This window comes from Quercus robur, chromosome 4 (genome assembly GCF_932294415.1).
Source record: "Quercus robur chromosome 4, dhQueRobu3.1, whole genome shotgun sequence".
Taxonomy (NCBI): domain Eukaryota; kingdom Viridiplantae; phylum Streptophyta; class Magnoliopsida; order Fagales; family Fagaceae; genus Quercus; species Quercus robur.
In genome coordinates, this window is record NC_065537.1 from 63,149,622 (window position 1) to 63,173,010 (window position 23,389).

At 32.0% G+C, this 23,389-nt stretch overlaps 1 long non-coding RNA gene and 2 pseudogenes across 1 annotated transcript; 1 reads left to right on the forward strand and 2 right to left on the reverse strand.

Moving 5' to 3' along the window:
• The first annotated feature begins 4,380 nt into the window (after positions 1-4,380).
• LOC126722370 (premnaspirodiene oxygenase-like) lies at positions 4,381-7,595 on the forward strand (annotated as a pseudogene).
• A 2,203-nt stretch (positions 7,596-9,798) lies between these two features.
• LOC126722371 (desmethyl-deoxy-podophyllotoxin synthase-like) lies at positions 9,799-11,774 on the reverse strand (annotated as a pseudogene).
• Positions 11,775-13,304: 1,530 nt separating this feature from the next.
• On the reverse strand, positions 13,305-16,086 carry LOC126723294 (uncharacterized). Its single transcript, XR_007654224.1, has 2 exons — positions 15,756-16,086; positions 13,305-13,803 (listed from the first exon to the last, which is right to left on the reverse strand). It is a non-coding gene; the product is annotated as an uncharacterized LOC126723294 (long non-coding RNA).
• Positions 16,087-23,389: the final 7,303 nt, after the last annotated feature.

The following is a 23,389-nucleotide window of genomic DNA, read 5'->3' on the forward strand; positions in this document are numbered from 1 at the left end:
ATCTTATTTTTGGGAAAACTGGGTTCAAAACAAGTATTTTTGAAAAGCATTTCATCTCATACTCATGCATTTTATTCATAAAATACTATGCTTTGAGGAGTTTCTGCATAAAATTGGTTCAAACAAAATTGATTTTTCCAGAATTTCGATCAATCGAACTTGTTTCTCGATCGATTGAAATTGTGATTAAAAATTTGGTTTGGTTCTATCTGTTTCGATTGGTGCTCGATCGCTATTGGATCAATCAAAGGAATTTTTGATCAATCGAATCTAAATTTCGATCAATTGAAAATTGCATAGAGGTTTTTTTTTTTTTTTTTTTTTTTTTTTTTTTTTTTTTTTTTAACTTTGACTTTCACATGTTCATCACTTTTTCAAAACTTTTCAAACTCTATTCTCTCTCTCTTCGATCGGTCAAGGAGTCAAAGAAAATTTTTGTCGTTTTCCTCTAATTCTTTTGCAAGGTTTTTGTCCTCTAAGGCCGGTAAGACCTTTATACCCTTCCTTTTTCATGTGTTTTCTTGTTTCATGCATTTTTGTCATGCATATTGGGAGAATTTCGAACCTATGAAAATTTGGGGTTTTTTTTTTTGGTTGATTTAAGCCTTTTATTTTAAAATTGATCAATGAGTTTTTGTTGTGGGATGCTATAAACATGATCCTTGTGGTTTAATTTGATCAATTTGATGATTTGGGAAAATTTTAATTTTCTAGAGCTTGAAAGTACCCGATTTGAGGCTTTTGTGAAATTGAGCTTTAATTGATGAAATTAGCTTGTTTGATTGATTGATTTCCTCATTCTAATATGTTACCTAACTTGTGTAATGATCAATTGATCAATTTGTTGAGATTTGTGAAAATGGGTTTTCAAAATTTGGGGTTTTTGATATAAACTCTATGCTCAAGCCAATTTTGTGATTTTAAAGTGCAATTGAACTTATTCTCACCGCATTAGAGCATGCATTATGTGTTGATATTGTTCATGCATCATCTAGATTGTTATTTTCTATATTTCTATGCTAACTTGCAGTCTGCCTTTGGTTTTTTTAATTTTTTTTCCCTCTATCTCTTCTATGTTTGTCCTTCTGCTCTTTAGCATCATGTCTAGGAAGACTAGAGCTAATAGGAAATCCTTTTCTTCTTGTATCCCCACCTTTGATAGTGAGAGGTTCCTGAGTGAGAAAAACCAAGAAGCGTATGAGAAGTTGAACCTTCGTCGGAATGTATGGGCTGAGCGTAAAGTCATTTTAGATGAGTTAGATGGTGAGATTAGGAGAAATTTTGATCGTAGGGGCTGGTTGCCTTTGTTGGATGTTGATCATCCTTCTCCGGCTACCTTGATTAGAGAGTTCTACTCGAACCTCTCTGTCTACTCCTATGATTCCAACACTTTCGTGAAAAGTTGGATACGAGGTGATGAGTACACCATTACTCCTTCGGCAGTGGCTGATGCTCTTGGGATGCCACTGGTCCAGCATCCTATTTATCCTTACAATGAGTCTCCATCCCTAGATGACATTATGTCATTTATTACTGGTACTTCTATCCAGTGGGGTTCTGATCCTCAGATTACCTCTCACGAGTTGATCGAGATTCACTATCTTCTTTTTTTTTTTTTTTTTTTTTTTTTTTTTTTTTTTTTTTTTTTTTTTTTTTTTTTTTTTTCGGATTTCTTGCCATTCCATTTGGCCTATCTCTCACCTACACACTATTCCTTTGGAGAGATGTGCATTTTTGTCTGCCATTGTTACTGATGCTCCTATGAGTTTTCTTCATCTTTTCATTCATTCTTTAATTGAGGTACATAGGAGTAGCTCTACTGCTCATGCTCTTTTCTTTTTGGTTTTTATTCATAAGATTCTTTTGCATTTGGGTTTAGAGTAGTTTCCGGCGTCTGAGCTTGTTCATATCATAGCTCCCATAGGTGCCACATTTCTTAAGCAGAGGGCTGCTCAGATGAGACCAAGCTCTGAACGCCCTAGGGTTGAGTCTTTTGGTGTTGTACCTCCTCTTCCCTCTTCTACCGGTAATACTTCAGCTGAGGCATCTGTCGATCCTGCTGCTGCTGCTGTTCCCCCACCTTCTACTTCGAATGATTTAGACATTCGTCGTATGTTGGAGACTGTCATGACCATTCAGGCGGCTCATGGTTAGCTTTTGGTGGACATGCTTGATGAACTTCATTCTTTGCGAGTAGATTTGAAGAGTCTTAGACGATTGCCTCCGCCCCCTCCTTTTGATGATGAGTCATGATTGCCCTTTGGCAATTTGTCACAAAAAAGAGTACATATGTAGGGGAGATTTTGTTGTTAGGGGGAGATTTTTGTTGTTTTGGAGCTGTGGAGCTTTAGATTGTATCTAGGTGCTTCATCATTTATTTATATTTTTTGGCTCATGATGTATTTTGTTTTATTTGAGTTGTCTACGATAGGGGGAGATACTGTGATGTGTTTATTTCTATTTCTTGTTTCACATTGTGCTAAATTGATTACTGATTTATATTTATGAGGCTATTCATGATGTATGTCTTGTAATTTATTCTTATGTGAAATCAAGATTTTATTTTGTTTTACTTGTATTTTCCATACATGCATTTATGTGTTTGTTAAGTGTTACAGAAATATACAGGTTGATTCAATCATGCTGCTGTCTACACTTGCAACTGATAGATAGTGGTTAGGTTGAATTTGTTTTGTTGGGCAAAGTTTTATATTGGGCTATTTTTTTGTAAATTTTGAGCACTTTGTGTAGTTTGTATTTTGTCACAGATTACCAAAGGGGGAGTTTGTTAGGTTCTAAGACTTTAGGTTTAAATGTATTAAAACTTCAATTTGTAATGTTGGCAAACCATGATCAAAACGTTTAGTCTTGTTTTAGACTTGCTTAAAGTGTGTTTAAGTGTAAAGTTGGAATCAAGTGTACTGCACGATTTACTGTGTAAATCTGCTTGGCTTGATCGATCAAAAATTAAACTCGATAGATCGAAGTTCGTGTAGATTGTTTTTTTGTAAAATTTTCCAACTCAGCCTAAGCCCGGTTTGACGTGAAAGGTTTTATATTTTGTCTTAAGTATAAAAGGGAAAATCCTAACCACGTTTTGAGGTTACTCTTTATGTTATGTGTGTGAATCTTTTATGAGATCTAGAGGTGTTTGCCTTCACATACACTTAGGGTTTCCAATCTCAAGATTGATGTCAAGAGCTTAGTGATCAATTCAATTGCAGATTCAAGAGTTTAAAGATACACAAGTGGGAGTGCTTGTACTTGTTGGGAATCCAAGAAAGAAATAGTCCGTAAACTCAGAACAGTCACGTGGTCGTGGTAGTAAGTTTCCTACTCGAGGTAGCAATAGAATGTTAGTGGTTTAAGTCTCTATTGTGTAAACTTCAATTCTTTCATAGTGGATTCGTTTAGGATAGTTAGGTTAAATCCTTCCTAGGTTTTTTACTAGTTTGGTTTTCCTGAGTTATCATATTGTTGTGTTCTTTATTTTCTGCACTTTACAATAATATGATATATTTGTGTTAGCCTAGATTTGATAATTTGACTAAGTAATTACTTGTCTAATTAACTAGGTTAATCTAGTTGTGTTTTAAGGGATCTAAAAACGAACAAATCTCATTCTAACTTAATCATGGGAGAGTGTTTGGCAAACACCACACCGGTGTATCACTTTTTTTCTATTTCAAATCTGTTGTAGGTTCGTCCTTGGACGAATCCATTACCATCGTCTATCCACATTGACAAAAATATCAACGGTTGTTTTTCTGCATTATCAATAGCTATCTCAATATTAAGAGTTAATTCTAAAATAAAGAGGATTTAAGTTTTGGCTAATGTGTAGGATATGCTCCCTTATCCACAAACCTTTTATCCCTGCAAACGTGTTAAACCTACAATAGAAAGAGAATGAAAGAAACAAAACACATATCCACAAACCATTTATACCCTGCTAACGTGTTACACCTGCAATAGAAAGAAAATGAAAGAAATAAATCAGAGAAAAGCAACAATGGACAGCATGATGTGCATGTCATGCATATTTATATACTTTTAAATAATCTGACACAGCCTAATTAAAGGTAATAATATCTAACAAATAAAGTTGTTGATTTGGCTTTTTAAAAGAAAAAAAAAAGGGTTGTAGATTTGTTCTTCTTTTCTTTAACTTATTTATTTATTTATTTATAAACCCTGTCAGTTTAGCTTCTAGTGCGATACGCTGAAATATTGGATCAAAGTCAAAACCATAAAAATTAAAAAGGAAATAGCCAAACTTCATATGGCACTGAATTAAGATATGACAGTATCATATTTCACTTACATATTGTCATCTACCATACTATAAGTCTATAAGTACACCTACTGTTCCTCGCACCAATGGATACAAAACCCTATGCCCTAACATATGGCTTCCTTTACATATTTTCACCGTTCCCATTGCTTCAAACTCTCCCCTTTTCTCTCTTTACGTCCCTCTTCTTCTTGTCCATCCTAGTTTTTTATTGGAAGAGGTCCATAGCCAAAGGCCAAAGCCATAAGTTGCCACCAGGGCCATGGAAACTGCCTTTTATAGGGAATTTGCACCTACTGGTTTTCTCTCTACCACATCGATCTTTGAGACTTTGCAATGAAATATGGACCTATTATGCAACTTCAGCTAGGTGAGGTCTTGGCTATAACCATTTCATCACCAAAAGTAGCCGAAGAGGTGCTGAAGACACATGATGCTGTCTTTGCAAATCGACCAACTGTTCTTGCAATTGAAGTTATGTGCTATGATAATTCAAGCTTGATCTTTTCTCCCTATGGTGATTATTGGAGACAAAAGTGAAAATTTGTGTCACGGAACTCCTAAGTTCCAAGCATGTCCAGTCATTTAGAACAATAAGAGAAGAAGAGGAGTGGAATCTTATTGAATTCATTTCATCATCGGAGGCTAAGGGACTTGCAATCAATTTCAGCCAGAAAAATCATCTCCTTGACATAGTGGTGTTTGGTATTGACTTAAAAAGCTAACTTTTGTTATTATTGAGCTTATTTTTCTTACTATTCATGGGTTCCATTACACTTTTTTATACTATTCATGGGTCTTACTGTACTATTTTAACTACTTTTTAACTTTATCTACTATACTTTCAATAAAAAAATTTAGGTTTCAACTAAATAAATTATTTCTAAATAGACTATAGTATAACTGTCAGGGCAGTCATTGGAAAGAAGTACAAATATGAAAAAGATCTCATATCATTGATCAAGGAAATAATTATTCTAGGTGGAGGCTTTGACATGCCTAATTTGTTTCCTTCACTGAAGTTCCAATTGGCTTCCTTATAGGAATCAAGCCCGCATTGTTGAAAATGCATAGAAAAATGGACAAAAATCTCTAAAAGTTCACTTGGTGTGTAAAACATTAGTGAATGTTTAGACCCCTCATTTTCTAAATTACCAACACAAGCTTATACTCAAACAATATATGTATGAAATGATAAGTACAAACTATACCCAAACAACCAAACTACTCTAAGCCATAATGCAATCATAACACAGCAGTAATTAAAAGCAAAGAGTAAGAGTTAGAGAGACGCAAATACAAGATAACACCAGCACATGTTATCGAAGAGGAAACCGAAGAACTTGGCCAAAAACCTCTCCACTGCCCTCCAATAGGTAAATTGATCCATTAGAAAATCAGTTTGGATACATGAATAGTAATAGACCCTCCAAGCTTCTTGTTCCAACAAGGTTAAGCCTAACCGTATTTTCTCTAGCTTTCCGAATCCCGCAATAAGCCCATTGCATCAACCAAATGAATTAGTCCTCTCTGAACTACTTCCCAAGCACCAAATAACATTCACACTGATATGAGTATGGTGAGATAAGGATTTGGCTAAAGATCCTCTCAAGGGTATGGCAATGGAGAGGGTGAAAGTAGAGGAATTTGGAGAACCAAAAATATAAGATTGTGAATGAATCAATCTTATTGTTCTCTAGGGTTTATCTCTCAAAATTTTCTCTGGAAACTCTCTACATTTTGTGGATATAAGGGTATTTATAATAGGGTATTAGAAGGAATGTGAAAAGTTATTTTTTTGCAAAACAAGGGGCTTTGGTGAGTGATTCATGTCTGGGATGAGTTGCAAGTTCTAGTCTCCAAATAACAGAATGACTAGACTGTACTTTTTGTCCTGTAGTGATCCAGCTATCTTGACCCTTCAACTTTTTGCATGCTTCACACGTGTGACACTTCTGGTAAGTCACCACTCGCGAGATCCTATTGCGAGATGCTCTTTGATTGCACACACTAATCAAATCTTCACACTCTCTCACACACAACCCTTACATAATTCTCATATAAATACAGAATTTCTAATTGCTGAATTACAAATAAATTTAGCACAGAATAAAGCCAATACATTATTAAATAAATTCATTCTTACATTCTCAAAAAGAAAAGAAGAAACGAAGTGTCATTTCAGCCAAAAAAATATGAAGAAAGTGATAATGATGATATGATTAATGTGCTTTTGAAACTTCAGCAAACAGGCGAGCTTGAATTCAACGTCCCAAGCAACCACATCAAAGCTGTCACCTTGGTAGTTATTTATTTATTTATTTTTTGTGCTTCTCCTTTTATTTTTTCTTCTTCTCTATTAGTAAATGAGCAGTTTTTTACAAATAGTTTTACAAGGATTCTTTTACTCCATAAAGTGGTGAACGATTCTTTTACAAGGATTCTTTTACAAATAGACTTTGTAGTTAATAAGCCAAATAGATTGTGTAGTGCACAAAATTTTTTCTTTTGACATAAATTTCATTTACTCGTAACAATAATCAACATCCAATTCACAAAATTAGGAATTTGGAAGAAAAATCACCTATACACGCACAAATTATAAAGCTACCCTATTTTGCTTAGTATTAAATTCTCATCTCACAATGTGATTGTAAGTCAACGTCATTTTTCAAGAGGTCTTTGTTGCAGGAAGTGAGACTTCAGCAACCACAAACGAATGGGCAATGTCAGAATTAATGAAAAACCCAAGAGTAATGGAGAGGCACAAGCAGAAGTGCGTCACGTCCTTGAAGGGCAGAGAAATTTTGATGAGGCAAACATTCTAAAGCTAAATTACTTGAAATTAGTAGTAAAAGAAACTTTGCGATTACACCCTCCTAGTGCCTTGATCCCAAGAGAATCAAGAGAAAAATGTGAAATTTATGGGTATGAGATACCTAACAACACCCAAGTAATCATTAATGCATGGACCATAGGGAGAGATACTGAATATTGGATTGATGCTAGCTGCTTTCACCCCGAGAAGTTTCAAGATTCTTCTATTCATTTTAAAGGGTCCAGTTTTGAATTCATTCCATTTGGAGGTAGTAGGAGGATATGTCCAAGCATATCATTTGCTCTTGCTAGTATTGAACTTGTTCTTTCTCAATTGTTGTATCACTTTAATTGGAAGCTCGCTAATGTGATTAAGCCAGAAGAACTAAACATGTTTGAGACTTTTGGATTATCCTGTAGGAGAAAAAATGATTCGTATCTAATTGCCACTCCTTTGAAACATCTTCTTCACGAAAGACACTAAATGATATCAGTTTGCCAAAGTTGCTATTATGTTTGCTGTGTAAGAGTTTTTTTAAGAAGTATTGATTTTTAAGTTGTTTATATATTTTAGGGAGTGTTGGTATCTAGTGTGTCCGATTTAAATAATGTACCTGTTGAATCATGAATGAAATAATTATGGGGAAGTGCGAAGTTTATTCAAGTTTAATTCTTTTTCAAGTTTTGATTTGCCCCAATCAAAAAATCGATACACGAGTGCAAACAACTAAGAAAGTGGCCCTTAGATTCAAAAGAACATGTGAATACAATTATCAATGCTATATATTTAAGCACTATACACACATATTTACGTATATATTCAAACAGAAATCCAAAAACCCTATAAACCCTAAATCTTGCAGTGTGCTATTTTTATAAATATCTCAATCAAACCCTATGAACACACGACTTGACCAATTTGAAACATACAAAAGGCACAAATTAAAACAACGGGAAACCACAAAATAGTTTTAAAAAAATCATTTGAAAGTTTCTCCTCTCCAAAATCTAAATTCCTTTCCGTTCTTTTGCCAAAACTCTATTCAGAGGAAAAAAATATTTATAGTGGTCCCTTTTCTTATTTAACACTTAGAAATCCCTTTTCTTATTTAATGTGGTCCCAATTATATCATACATGGATATCATAAAATTAAAACAGACTATGAAATAACATTTGGCAAAATTCGTAAAAAGAAGGCTTTGAAAAATTTTAGGATATTAAATTTCGTAATTTCAGGGGCTATACTGTATGAACATGCTTGAAAAGTCATATCTTATCATTATATTTTACTTCCAAAAGAAGTCAAATTAACACTCATTTCAAAGCTTTGGAAGTCCAACTTTTCAAACGAAAATAGTTTTCTTTCAAAATTCTTTACATTCTTTATTCTTTTTTTTTTTTTTAATTTTTTTAATTTTTAGAAAGAGAGAGTATCAACCTATGGTGTTCGCTCCTAGTGATAATTTTTTATCATCAGATCAAGTCCCTTTTCTTATTTAATGTGGTCCCAATTATATCATACATAGATGGGTCATGTTAACAAGTGCCGTAGGGCATTGGTTAACAATTCAATTAAATAAAGTTTTTATGGGGAAAAAAAACAATTAATATTTTGACAGTTTTTTTTCATTTTCCATAAAAGTGATGTCAAAACTTTCTTAAAATGGATTCTTAACTAATGTCCCAACGGCACTTGTTAACATTCCTAATCATAAAATTAAAAGAGACTATAAAATAACATTTGCCAAAATTTGTAAAAGGAAGACTTTGAAAAATTTTAGGATATTAAATTCCGTAATTTCAGGGGCTATACTATATGAACATGCTTGAAAAGTCATATCTTATCATTATATTTTATTTCCAAAAGAAGTCAAATTAATACTCATTTCAAAGCTTTGGAAGTCCAAATTTTCAAACGAAAATAATTTTCTTTCAAAATTCTTTACATTTTTTTTTTTTGAGAGAGAGTATCAATCTATGACGTTCGCTCCTGGTAATACATTTTTATCATCAGATCAATGCACCAATCGGTTTTTGGTATAAGTGGGAATTAAACCCCGAATCTCTTATTTAACTATTAGAGACTTTACTAGTTGACCTAACTAAAACTCAAATTCTCTGAATTCTTTATATGTTCAAAAGGTTGAGGAAATGCCATTTTCAATACCACCCTTTTGGGGGAGGGGGGTTGCTGTTATGATAGCCTACAAAATTACAAAATATAAATGGAAAGGTATTTGGAGAGGAGGAACTTTTCAACGGAAAATTCAATTTTTATTTATTTAGAGTTTTTTTTTTTTTTTTTGGGAAATCCTGTTCACCCAGAAATATATAACCATTTTTGTGATTTCCCTTTAGTTTGTTGATGAAAATATTGAAGCTGTGATGTTTTCTTTTCATTCATTAATGTATTTTCGTGTTGTGACTATACGACGGGATTGTTAAAGTAACTCATATTCCAATTTTGTTCGTGATTGATAATCTCTTACTATGGAGTTCCATGTCTTACATAATTTAGTTTAGAGGTAAAAATAGGTTAATAAATCGAATTCAGCATAGAATTTGTTAACTGTTTGCAACTGGGGTCTAAATCACCCGTTCACAATCACATATTTTTCACCTTTAATTTAAATAACACAAATCAAAATACAACTAACTTTATTACTCTCTCCTGGAAATACCCACACATAATATATTTGAATCCTTATTATTCGAGGAAAAGAAGTATAATGAGTGACAAACAGCTTCAAATCATTCCTTCTCCTGGCCTACTTGATAACACAAAGGACTTAGACATGTCAAGTTCCTATAGTTTCAACTTTAATCTAATTCACCCTATCACAATCATATATTTTCACCTTTTATTTAAATAACCCAAACCAAACTACAACCAAACACCTTATCACTATATCTTGAAACTACCCACACGTAATATATTTGCATCCCTATTATTCAATGTTTTTCATGAAGAAGAGGAGACCAGGGAGTGGCAATTAGCTTCAAATCATTCTTTCTCCTGCATGATAATCCAAAAGATTCAGACATGTTAATTTCTTCTGGTTTGATCTCATTAGGGAGTTTCCAATTGAAGTGATATACCAATTGAGAAAGAACAAGTTCAACGGTTGCAAGAGCAAAAGATATGCCAGGACATATCCTCCTACCACCTCCAAATGGAATGAATTCAAAGTTTGCCCCTCTAAAATCAATATGAGAACCTTGGAATCTCTCTGGGTGAAAGCAATCAGCATCACTCCAATGTTCAGTATCTCTCCCTATAGCCCATGCATTAATGTATACTTTTGTATTGTTTGGTATCTCATAGCCATTGATTTCACATTTTTCTCTTGATTCTCTTGGGATCAAGGCAGCAGGAGGATGCAATCGTAAAGTTTCTTTCACAACTAGTTTCAAGTAATCTAGTTTTTGAATGTCAACCTCATCAATATTCTTCCGCCCTTTAAGGACTTGTCGCACTTCAGCTTGTGTCTTCTCCATTACTTTTGGATTTCTCAATAATTCTGACATTGTCCATTCTATCATGGTTGATGAAGTCTCACTTGCTCCAGAGAAGATGTCCTAAAAAAGAATGTTGAATTACAATCACAATGTGATATGAATGTTTAATATTAAGCAAAATAGGGTAAATTGATAATTTGGAAAAAAGAAATTAAGGAAAATCATTTTTTAGTCTCTTATTACGTTTTTCATCCAAATTCATAATCCATGACCTAGAAGTTGATTTTTGTTAAGAGGGAAAGAAAAGCATAAAAGAAAAATGAAAATGCAACAAAAGAAATGTAGGTAAAAAATTGATGGATCTTATTGAGTGGTTTTTGGACTACAACGTTCTTGCCCGTACTTTACCACAACTCTGACCTGACAAATTGTAAGTGGTTATTTATTACTTTCACATGGATGCACAATTTAGTTTTCAGTTTTCACTACTCGAAGTTTGCAAGATCACAATGTTATTAGAAAATGTGGTGAAAATAGTTGCGGTCCGAAATTTTCTCAATCTTATTTGCTTACCAGGGTGACAGCTTTGATACGGTTGCTTGTGAGATTAAATTCAAGCTCCCCCGATTCCTGAAGTTTTAGAAGCACATCAACTATATCATCATGATCACTTGCATGTCTGTTGGCTGAAGTCCTTTTCTTCTTATGATCGTTGACTATATCATCGAGAATCTTGTCAAGTTTTCTGTGCATTTTCTCCAAGGCGGGCTTCTTTCCAGTAAGGAAGCTAAGGAACTTTAGTGAAGGAAACAAATCAGGCACTTCAAAGCCTCCACTGAGAATAAATGTTTCCTTGATTAGTGATATGAGTTCCTCTTAATATTTGCACTTCTTCCCAATGGCTGCCCTGGCAGTGATACCATATGTCAAGGAGGAGATTTTCTCTGTGAAATTGATTTGAAGTCCCTCAGACGAAGAAATGCCTACAATAAGATTCCACACCTCTTCTTCTCTTATTGATCTAAATGATTGGATTCGCTTCACGCTCAGGAACTGCATGACACAAAGCTTTCGCATTTGTCTACAATAATCATCATAAGGAGCAAAGACCATACCTGAATTATCATAAGACATAACTTCAATGGCAAGAAGTACTGGCCTATTTGCGAAAGCAGTATCGTGTGTCTTTAACACCTCTTTCATATTCAACAAAATACTACATATAAAATAAGTGTTTCTTAAACATTTCAACACATTTATCAAAATGGAACTCGGCACTATTTCAGAGGAGATCCAAAAATATATATATTTAAGGGAAAATCTTAATTTTTCAAATTACATATGTATACCAGGTTTTTTTTTTTTTTTTTTTTTTTTTTTTACTGGGGGGTCTATTAGGACCAAAATTTAAAATTTCAACATATATATATATATACACACTAGCTTTTTTTTTCTTTTTTTTTTGGGGTGGGGGGGGGGGGGGGGGGGCGGGGCAATGGCCCCCCCTGCCCCACTGTAGTTCCGCCCCTGCCTCTTTGGCCACTTTTGGTGATGAAATGATTATAGCCGAGACCTCACCCAACTGAAGTTGCATGATGGGTCAATATTTTTTGGCTAAATCTCTCAAGCATCGATGTGGTTGAAAGAAAATCAGTTGGTGCAAATTCCCTATAAGAGGCAGTTTCCATGGCCCAGGCAACAACTTATGGCTTTGGCCTTTGGCTAAACTTCTTCCAATAAATTATCAGGATAAAAAAGAAGAGGAAGCACGTAAAGAGAGAAAAGGGGGGGATCTTGGAGCATTTTGGAACACTAATAATGAAGCCCTATCTTAGGCCCTGGGATTTGTATTCATAGTTGCAATGAACACTAGGTGTACTTATAGAAGTTTTTTTTTTTTTTTTTTTTTTTTTTTTTTTTTTTTTAATTTTATTTATTTTTAATTTTTAATTATTTAAATGATTGCGTACTTCATAGGGTTTTTATCTCTTATCTCGCTTCCGCCTAGGGGTGTGCATGGGTCGGGTTGAACCCATGGGTTTGAATTTTTTTTTTATTATTATTAAATTGAGTAGAAAAAAAAATATATATATATATATATATATATTAATATATTAAAAAAACCTAAAGATTAGTATCAATGTAACTCTTTAAAGGCAAACAACACTAATGACTAAATAATAATAGTAATTTATTAGGATTTGTGTGAACTAATTGGCTTTTATATAGGATAGAAAGAACTGACTATTTAAAAAAATTTATTAATTATATAATATTATATATATATTAAATTAGTATTAGTAAGAGGAACTGAGGAAATGCTACTATACAACTGTTTTTTTTTTTAATTATTAAATATATATATAGATATAAGTGCCCTACAATTTAGGTGGGTCGGGTTGGGTTTGGCAGGTTTGTAATTTTATAACCCAAACCCAACCCAACCCGCCATAAAATTTTTTTTGTAACCCAACCCAACCCACCAAGCCTAAAAAACCGACCCAACTTGGCAGGTTGGGTTGGGTTGGGTCGGGTTTGGCAGGTCGGTAGGTTTTTTGCACACCCCTACAGTTTCGCCTTTATTTTCTATTTCATTTAATTTATTTAATAGTATTTTTTTGGTAAAATCCTGATCTAAATTTTGATAACGTCTCTTCCTATATGTACTATTTTTACATATATATATATATATATTATTTTTTTTTTTTCATTTTTGAGAAACATTTTTACATATACTTTGTAATGCTGTTTTCATTAAAATATGTATATATAGTTACATTGTTTTCCACTATATTTAAAATACACGGTGGAATTTCTTCCACCCAACACAGCACATCATGTGGTCTAATGGTGGGTCTGCTGTCCAATTATTTTTGCTGCTTTGTTAACACTACTTGACACCACGTACTGCACAATTCTTGCACAATTCTTGCACTACTCTGATCTGCTGTGTGAAACTAGTTTGCACAATTCTTGCACTACTCTGCTCTGCTGTGTGAAACTAGTACCGCTGTATTTAGAAAATATGCACAACACATAAAATTAAACCGCTACATATTTTAGACAACATGCACCGCACATAGAATTAATCCACGTGAAAACTTGCAGCATTCTTCTCTTTCCAAATCGTCTTACACGTTTTTCAAGTTATGATTTCTCCAAACTCGGCTGTTTCGATGAAGTTTTGTTTTGTTTTCTCCAAGGACGGATTCAGGATTTCGAGTTAGAGAGGCTAGAATATATGTAGAAAAAAAAAATAATCATAAGATTTCAATTAAACATTTATTTAGTATTGGCGGACTATCACCAAAGATAAATACATACAATTATTGTTTCATAATACATAATATTGCAATCATCTACTAATGAAGATAAAGACAAAAAACACTATTATTTTTTACTACATTAGAGTATTTGTATCAGTTTATATAAAAATTTATGTTTATTTTAACATAATAACCTACTTTTTTATTTTATATATTCACTTTTCAAAATGCCTTATATCAAATTATTTATTTTACATTATATTTCATCAAAATACCATTTCACGTCCAAATGATATGAAGAGACGGTGAAAGAGTAGCTCAAACTGTACTATGTGCATGATTTTCTTGATGTCAATAACAGACCAACGTTCATGGTGGTGACATCCAAGCATTTTCCTCCAGTAAAACTAAACCAGAAGTAGCATTCTTTTAATCTATAATCCTTTTTGTCTTTGTAAGGAAACAATTGTGTAATTTAATTAGAATCTTGAAATTTTGAACCTAGTCCCTTGATATCCTACAATTCAATTATTCGTTATGGAGCATAACATTTTAAGGTGGTCGATCAGGTGAGGTACACTTTCTAAGAATACAAACGAAAGCAAGTAATTTTCCTATACAATTTTTTGTTTTTACCACCCAAAAATAAAAATTTGAACCCCTTAAAAGAAACCCAACAACAAACCCATTCAACACTAATCTTTATCTTGGCATTTCTAAACAAGAAAAAAAAAATAAAAAATAAAAAAAGCCAAAACAAACTAATGGAAAATAAAAGTTGCAAGTTCAACAACAAAAATTAGTAATTTTGTTGACCTTAAATATCAGAAAAAGGTAATTAAGTAAGCAATAAAGTGTAAACACTAAAAGAAAATTAAATGTGAGGTAGTGGAAGTGGGATAATAGGAGCAAAGAAAACTTAATTATTTTTTTTTTTAGTGATTGTATTGTTGTGTTGAATTCTTAATATTAAGAAGGTTTTTTTTTTTTCTTCCTTCATATGGGATTCGATTATGGATGGGTTTTGATTGGGGTAGTGGCTAGTTTTGATTTTGAGTGAAGAGAGAGAGAGACATTGAGGAAGAAAGAGAAATTGTAATGGATGAAGACTAAAAAGAGATAGATGGTGAGGGAGAGAGAGAGAAAGAGAGAGTGAAATATATATAATAATAAAAAACTAATCACTAACCCATGCGATACATGAGAAAACTATTGAGTATGAATTATTATTTAATATAAATGTTTTGCAAATATAACTTTCGTAACTTCTTTGATTACACATTAGGATTTGAATTTTGAAAATTCAATACGATCAATCAAACAAATATTTAAATAAAATTTAGTATTCCAATCCCTAATTTCCTCAATTATCCAAAAAATGTTGTAATGTTAAAATATCAATTTGTATTGTTGTATAGAAATTTTTGTGATTTTTTTGCAATTTTAAAGAATTTTTTATATCTTTTTCTTTTGTTGCTTTGTAGTATTCAATTTTGTTCTTCTTGAGTGAAAATGTTGGTGTGAGTTGTACGTATATTACTTTAGTTCAAGTATCTTCTTTTTATATCTGTTTACATATATTATTTGGTGTGACTTGTACATATATTACATAAATAATTGACTAAATTTCACGCAATAGTATTTGTCCTTTGTTATGCAATAGTGTTTGTTCCTTTGTTTATTTGACTATGTTAAAACACAATATGTTTAACCTAATTTATTAGCCAAGTTATTACTTAGGTCAATTATGAAGATTTAAGTTAAACATACATCAAACATATCATGTATAGTGGAAAAGTAAATATGATGACCCAAGAAACATATCATGCACAACTCATTTTAAGGAAAAAACTTGGGGGGAACTGTTCTAAGAAGAAAAATCCACTAATCAAATAAAAGTTTACAGTCAAGAATATACCATTTGTAGTAAACTTGACTAAGATTACCCAATCTAGCTTTGAACTCCACAGATTTCTTTGATTTGGATCTGTTCTCACATGAAGCACATGTTCATGCCTTAATCTTCAATACACTTGATAGATGAAGGATGAGCTACAACTTTAATCCACCAGTACTTGCAATATTGTCTTGATCTTTGGTAGGTGCTTGATAGAGTTAGAAGGTATAAAACCTCACAAATCTTATAAGAGTAACTCTCAAAACTTAAAAAATGTGTATTAGGGTTTTCCTTTTATCCTAGTAGTGTTGGAATCAAACCCTAAATGTTTTCATGGTTTGTTGGAGCATTTTGGGACACTAATAATGAAGCCCTATCCTAGGCCATGGGATTTGTATTCATAGTTCCAATGAACACTAGGTGTACTTATAGTTGCATTTTTTTTTAATGATTGTGTACTTGTAGGGTTTCTATCTCTTATCTCACTTCCATGTTTATTTTCTATTTCATTCAATTTATTCAATAGGTTTTTTTTTTTTTTTTTGGGTTAAATATTTAATAGTATCTTTGTCTCTTCCTATATATACTATTTTTACATATATATTTTTTTAGAAACATTTTTACATATACTTTGTAATGCCGTTTTCATTCCCCCCACTCCCGCCCCCCCCCCCCCCCCCCCCACCCCCCAAAAAAAAAAAAAAAAAACAGTTACAATGTTTTCCACTATATTTAAAATACATGGTGGAATTTCTTCCACCCAACACAACACATCATATGGTCTAATGGTGGGCCTGCTGTGCAATTATTTTTGCTGCTTTGTTAACACTACTTGACACCACGTACTGCACAATTCTTGCACTACTCTGCTCTGCTGTGTGAAACTAGTACCGCTGTATTTTAGAAAATATGCTCAACACATAGAAATAAATCGCTACATTTTAGACAACATGCACCGCACATAATTTGGTGCTATAATCCTTTATTATACAGGCTACAGCTTTATTTTACATATATCCACGTGAAAACTTGCAGCATTCTTCTCTTTTCAAATAGTCTTCCACGTTTTTCAAATTATGAATTCTCCAAACTCGGCTGTTTCGATGAAGTTTTGTTTTCTCCATGGACGGATTCAGGATTTTGAGTTAAAGAGGCTAGAGTATAAGTAAAAAAATATAATCATGAAATTTCAAACAAACATTTATTTAGTATTAGCAAATTATCACCAAAGACAAATATATAAAATTATTGTTTCATAATACATTATATCGCAATCATCTACTAATGAAGATAAAGACACAAAACACCATTGTTTCTTATAACATTAGAGCATTTGCATCAGCTCATACAAAAATTTATGTCTATTTTAGCATAATAATCTATTTTTTTATTTTATATATTTACTTTTCAAAATACCTCACATCTGATTATTTATTTTACATTACATTTTATCAGAATACTATTTCATGTCCAAATGATATGAAGAGTCGGTGAAAGAGTAGCTCAAACTGTACCATGGGCATGATTTTCTTGATGTCAATAACAGACCAACGCTCATGGTGGTGACATCCAAGCTTTTTCCTCCAGAAAAACTAAATTAGAAGTAGCACTCTCTTAATCTGCAATCCTTTTGTCTTTTTATGAAAAAAAAAATTTAATTTAATTATAATCTTGAAATTTTGAATCTAGTCACTTTATATTCTACAATTCTACAATTCAATCCTTTTCAACTGTTTTGTGATTGTCACTACAAATCATGCTTTACATGCGCCCTATGCGCTTTTTTTTTTTTTTTTGTTAGATAAAGCATTCGTCCTGTGTTTGATGTACTACAAGAGCAAAAATCATAATTTGATGGAACAAGTGACTTCTAGGTAGCCCACACGATGCCACAGTTATAAATCATTCTTCACTTGCGTCCCATGTTTGATCTACTACAAGAGAAAAATATCTGTTTAGATATCGCTTATTACTGAAAATTGAAAATTGAAAATTGAAAATACTATAGCAAAATAATTTTTAAATATGTGAATAGTGCTATAAGACTCAGTTTTAAAGTTTTTTTTTTTTTTTTTTAAAAAGTACTTGTGGGTCCCATAAACAATGCATGAAATCCACTATTTTTCAACCAAATGCAGGAACGCACGGAAAACATGCAATCCAAATGCACACAAAGTCTTTGTTGAGGACATCTAAGATAGTTAAAGGCCAAATCGAAAACAGATTAGACAAGTCATGGTGTTCATTTTAGAATTTCTTGGCTAAAAATTGAGATCTTGTATGACAAATTGACAATAAGACACTGGCGGCGCCACATTGCCTCTAGGGGTTCATATTAAAAAAAAAATTTTCCATGTAATTTTTTGTTTTTACCACCCTAAAATAAAATTTTGAACCCCTTAAAAGAAACCTAACAACAAACCAATTCAACATGAATCTTTATCTTGGCATTTTAAAACAAAATTAAAAAAGTCAAAACAAACTAATTTGATCTAAAATATAGAAAATACAAGCAGCAAGTTCATCAACAAAAATTAGTAATTTTGTTGATCTTAAATATTAGAAAAAAAAAATTAAGTGAGTAGTAAAGTGTAAACGGAATGTCTCACCACTACCAAAGTGGCATCAATGTAGAGTTGAAGAAGAAGGAGACTATAGAGTCTGTGATTGGAAAGTTGGGCTTTCTTTTTATTTTTGGGGATAAAAGGAGCTGATCAAGTTTTTTTTTTTTAATTGGATTTTGATTTTTTTTTTAAAAAATCTTTTCTAGTGTCGAAAAAAGTGAGAGTTTCAAATTCTATGTGGCAAGTTCTTATGAAGTCAAATAAAAATCAAAAAATGGTCAAAGGTTTCAATTTTATAGTATATATAGATTAAATAGTGTTGGATGTGATGTGAAAAATAAGAAATGACATTCTGGATGAGTTGTAAAATGGTGTGTTATAGTAAATAAAATAAGATTTTAATTGTTAAAATAAGGATTTTTTTTTTCTTTTACTTCTGTCTATGAATGCTCTAAGATGGCACATGTCCTTATCCCGAGTAATTCTAGTATTATATAAAAAGCCAAAAGTTCTACCACAACTATTTTACACGATAAATTGTGACTAGTTCTGTCATGCCCTGAACCCAACCATAAAAATAGGCACATGACAACGGCCGCACGCTTATAAAGTAATCACCCTACAATTATGCAAAGCCTTCTTAGCACTAAAAGTTATCCTCAAAAATTTCATCAAATAAATTCAAAATACCCCAAAAATTTCTTTATGAATAGATCTCCAATAATTTAAAAGTAACAAAATCCAAACCTCATGTACATAATGCAAATTGGCCAAAAGATATAAGACCATTACAAAGTCATCTAATTCCAAAATCACTAAGCTTCTTTCCCTGCTCACAACACAACATCAAAACTCCCAAAACTTGCTATTCTTCACAATCTGAAACTGAAGGGGAAAAAGATGGTGAGTTGACAACTTAATAAGTAGCCAAAGTCCTAATAAGTTCTATCAAGCAATAGATCAGTAGAGTATAAGATGTATTATGTGTTTTCAAAAGTTATAACATACTATGTGTTTTCAAAATAATTGAAGAAGTTTCATAGTCTTAAAATAATAAGTTGCACATAGATCACATACTTTAATCTTACAAATATATCATAGATGGTTTAGAAAATAGTTAGTTTTCCACATATCAAAAGCTATAACTTACAATAGGTTCCAAAAACACATAAGCAATTTTAGTGACTCAAAATAGTTCAAATATGCAAACATTTCCAAAATCACATATGTAATTTAAGGACTTAAAATAATTCAAATATTCAAACGTAATTCATATTCTTAACAATCTTATGATTATGGTCACGCTATATCCCCATGACTAGGCATCAGAGTACCAATGAATAATCCTCATTGGCTGGGTATCAAAGTACTAATGAATAACCCTCATTGATTTGGGTATCAGAGTACTAATGAATAACCCCCATTGGCTGGGTATTAGAATCAATTCATAGTCAGATTATCCATAATCATATATATGAAATCATAGTTTCTAACAAAAATATATCTTATTCAATCATGCATATAAAAATCATATACTCAGTATTAAAATATATTTATAATACTAAATTTAAATAAAATTTAGTATTCCAATCCCTAATTTCCTCAATTATCCAATATATGTTGTAATGTTAAAATATCAATTTGTATTGTTGTATAGAAATTTTTGTGATTGTTTTGCAATTTTAAAGAATTTTTTATATCTTTTTCTTTTGTTGTTTTGTAGTATTCAATTTTGTTCTCCTTGAGTGCAAATGTTGGTGTGAGTTGTACATATATTACTTTAGTGCAAGTATCTTCCTTTTATATCTGTTTACATATATTATTTGGTGTGAATTGTACATATATTACATAAATAATTGACTAAATTTCACGCAATAGTATTTGTTCTTTGTTATGCAATAGTGTTTGTTCCTTTGTTTATTTGACTATGTTAAAACACAATATGTTTAACCTAATTTATTAGCCAAGTTATTACTTAGGTCAATTATGAAGATTTAAGTTAAACATACATCAAACATATCATGTATAGTGGAAAAGTAAATATGATGACCCAAGAAACATATCATGCACAACTCATTTCAAGGAAAAAACTTGAAGGGAACTGTCCCAAGAAGAACAATCCACTAATCAAATAAAAGTTTACAGTCAAGAATATACCATTTGTAGTAAACTTGACTAAGATTACCCAATCTAGCTCTGAACTCCATAGATTTCTTTGATTTGGATCTGTTCTCACATGAAGCACATGTTCATGCCTTAATCTTCAGTACACTTGACAGATGAAGGATGAGCTGCAACTTTAATCCACCAGTACTTGCAATATTGTCTTGATCTTTAGTAGGTGCTTGATAGAGTTAGAAGGTATAAAACCTCACAGATCTTATAGGAGTAACTCTCAAAACTTAAAAAATGTGTATTAGGGTTTTCCTTTTATCCTAGTAGTGTTGGAATCAAACCCTAAATGTTTTCATGGGTTGTTGGAGCATTTTGGGACACTAATAATGAAGCCCTGTCTTAGGCCATGGGATCTGTATTCATAGTTCCAATGAACACTAGGTGTACTTATAGTTGCATTTTTTTTTAATGATTGTTCACTTGTAGGGTTTCTATCTCTTATCTCACTTCCATATTATTTTCTATTTCATTCAATTTATTCAATAGTTTTTTTTTTTTTGGTTAAATATTTAATTGTATCTTTGTCTCTTCCTATATATACTATTTTTACATATATATATTTTTAGAAACATTTTTACATATACTTTGTAATGCCGTTTTCATTCCCGCCACTCCCCCCCCCCCCCCCCCCCCAAAAAAAAAAAAGAAAAAAAACAGTTACAATGTTTTCCACTATAATTAAAATACATGGTGGAATTTCTTCCACCCAACACAACACATCATATGGTCTAATGGTGGGCCTGCTGTGCAATTATTTTTGCTGCTTTGTTAACACTACTTGACACCACGTACTGCACAATTCTTGCACTACTCTGCTCTGCTGTGTGAAACTAGTATGCACAACTCTTGCACTACTCTGCTCTGCTGTGTGAAACTAGTACCGCTGTATTTTAGAAAATATGCTCAACACATAGAATTAAATCGCTACATTTTAGACAGCATGCACCGCACATAATTTGGTGCTACAATCCTTTATTATACAGGCTACAGCTTTATTTTATATATATCCACGTGAAAACTTGCAGCATTCTTCTCTTTTCAAATATTCTTCCACGTTTTTCAAATTATGAATTCTCCAAACTCGGCTGTTTCGATGAAGTTTTGTTTTCTCCATGGATGGATTCAGGATTTTGAGTTAAGGAGGCTAGAGTATAAGTAAAAAAAATATAATCATGAAATTTTAAATAATCATTTATTTAGTATTAGCAAACTATCACCAAAGACAAATATATAAAATTATTGTTTCATAATACATTATATCGCAATCATCTACTAATGAAAATAAAGACACAAAACACCATTGTTTCTTATAACATTAGAGCATTTGCATCAGTTCATACAAAAATTTATGTCTATTTTAGCATAATAATCTATTTTTTTATTTTATATATTTACTTTTCAAAATACCTCACATCTGATTATTTATTTTATATTACATTTTATCACTATACTATTTCATGTCTAAATGATATGAAGAGTCCGTGAAAGAGTAGCTCAAACTGTACCATGGGCAAGATTTTCTTGATGTCAATAGCAGACCAACGCTCATGGTGGTGACATCCAAGCTTTTTCCTCCAGTAAAACTAAATTAGAAGTAGCACTCTCTTAATCTGCAATCCTTTTGTCTTTGTATGAAAAAAAAATTTAATTTAATTATAATCTTGAAATTTTGAATCTAGTCACTTTATAGTCTACAATTCAATCCTTTTCAACTGTTTTGTGATTGTCACTACAAATCATGCTTTACATGCGCCCTATGCTTTTTTTTTTTTTTTTTTTTATTATTTTTATTTTTTTAGATAAAGCATTCTCCTGCGTTTGATGTACTACAAGAGCAAAAGTCATAATTTGATGGAACAAGTGTCTCCTAGGTAGCCCACATGATGCCACAGTTATAAATCATTCTTCACTTGCGTCCCATGTTTGATCTACTACAGGAGAAAAATATCTATTTGGATACTGTTTATTGCTTAAAATTAAAAACACTGTAGTAAAATAATTTTTAAATGTGTGAATAGTGTCATGAGACCCAATTTTAAAGTTTTTTTTTTTTTTAAAAAGTACTTGCGGGTCTCATAAACAGTGCATGGAATCCACTATTTATCAACCAAACACAGGAATGCACGGAAAACGTGCAATCCAAACGCACACAAAGTCTTTGTTGAAGACATCTAAGATAGCTAAAGGCCAAATCGAAAATAGATTAGACAAATCATGGTGTTCATTTTAGAATTTCTTGGCTAAAAATTGAGATCTTGTATAACAAATTGACAATAAGACACTGGTGGCGCCACATTGCCTCCAGGGGTTCATATAAAAAGAAAATTCCGTGTAATTTTTTGTTTTTACCACCCTAAAATAAAATTTTGAACCCCTTAAAAGAAACCTAACAACAAACCAATTCAACATGAATCTTTATCTTGGCATTTTAAAACAAAATTAAAAAAGCCAAAACAAACTAATTTGATCTAAAATATAGAAAATAAAAGTAGCAAGTTCATCAACAAAAATTAGTAATTTTGTTGATCTTAAATATTAGAAAAAAAAAAAAAAAAAACAATTAAGTGAGTAGTAAGGTGTAAACGGAATGTCTCACCACTACCAAAGTGGCATCAATGTAGAGTTGAAGAAGAAGGAGACTATAGAGTCTGTGATTGGAAAGTTGGGCTTTCTTTTTATTTTTGGGGGATAAAAGGAGTTGATCAGGTTTTTTTTTAATTGGATTTTGATTTTTTTTTTTTTTTAAAAATCTTTTCTAGTGTGGAAAAATGTGAGAGTTTCAAATCCTATGTGGCAAGTTCTTATAAAGTCAAATAAAAATCAAAAAATGGTCAAAGGTTTCAATTTTATAGTATATATAGATTAAATGGTGTTGGATGTGATGTGAAAAATAAAAAAATGACTTGTTGGATGAGT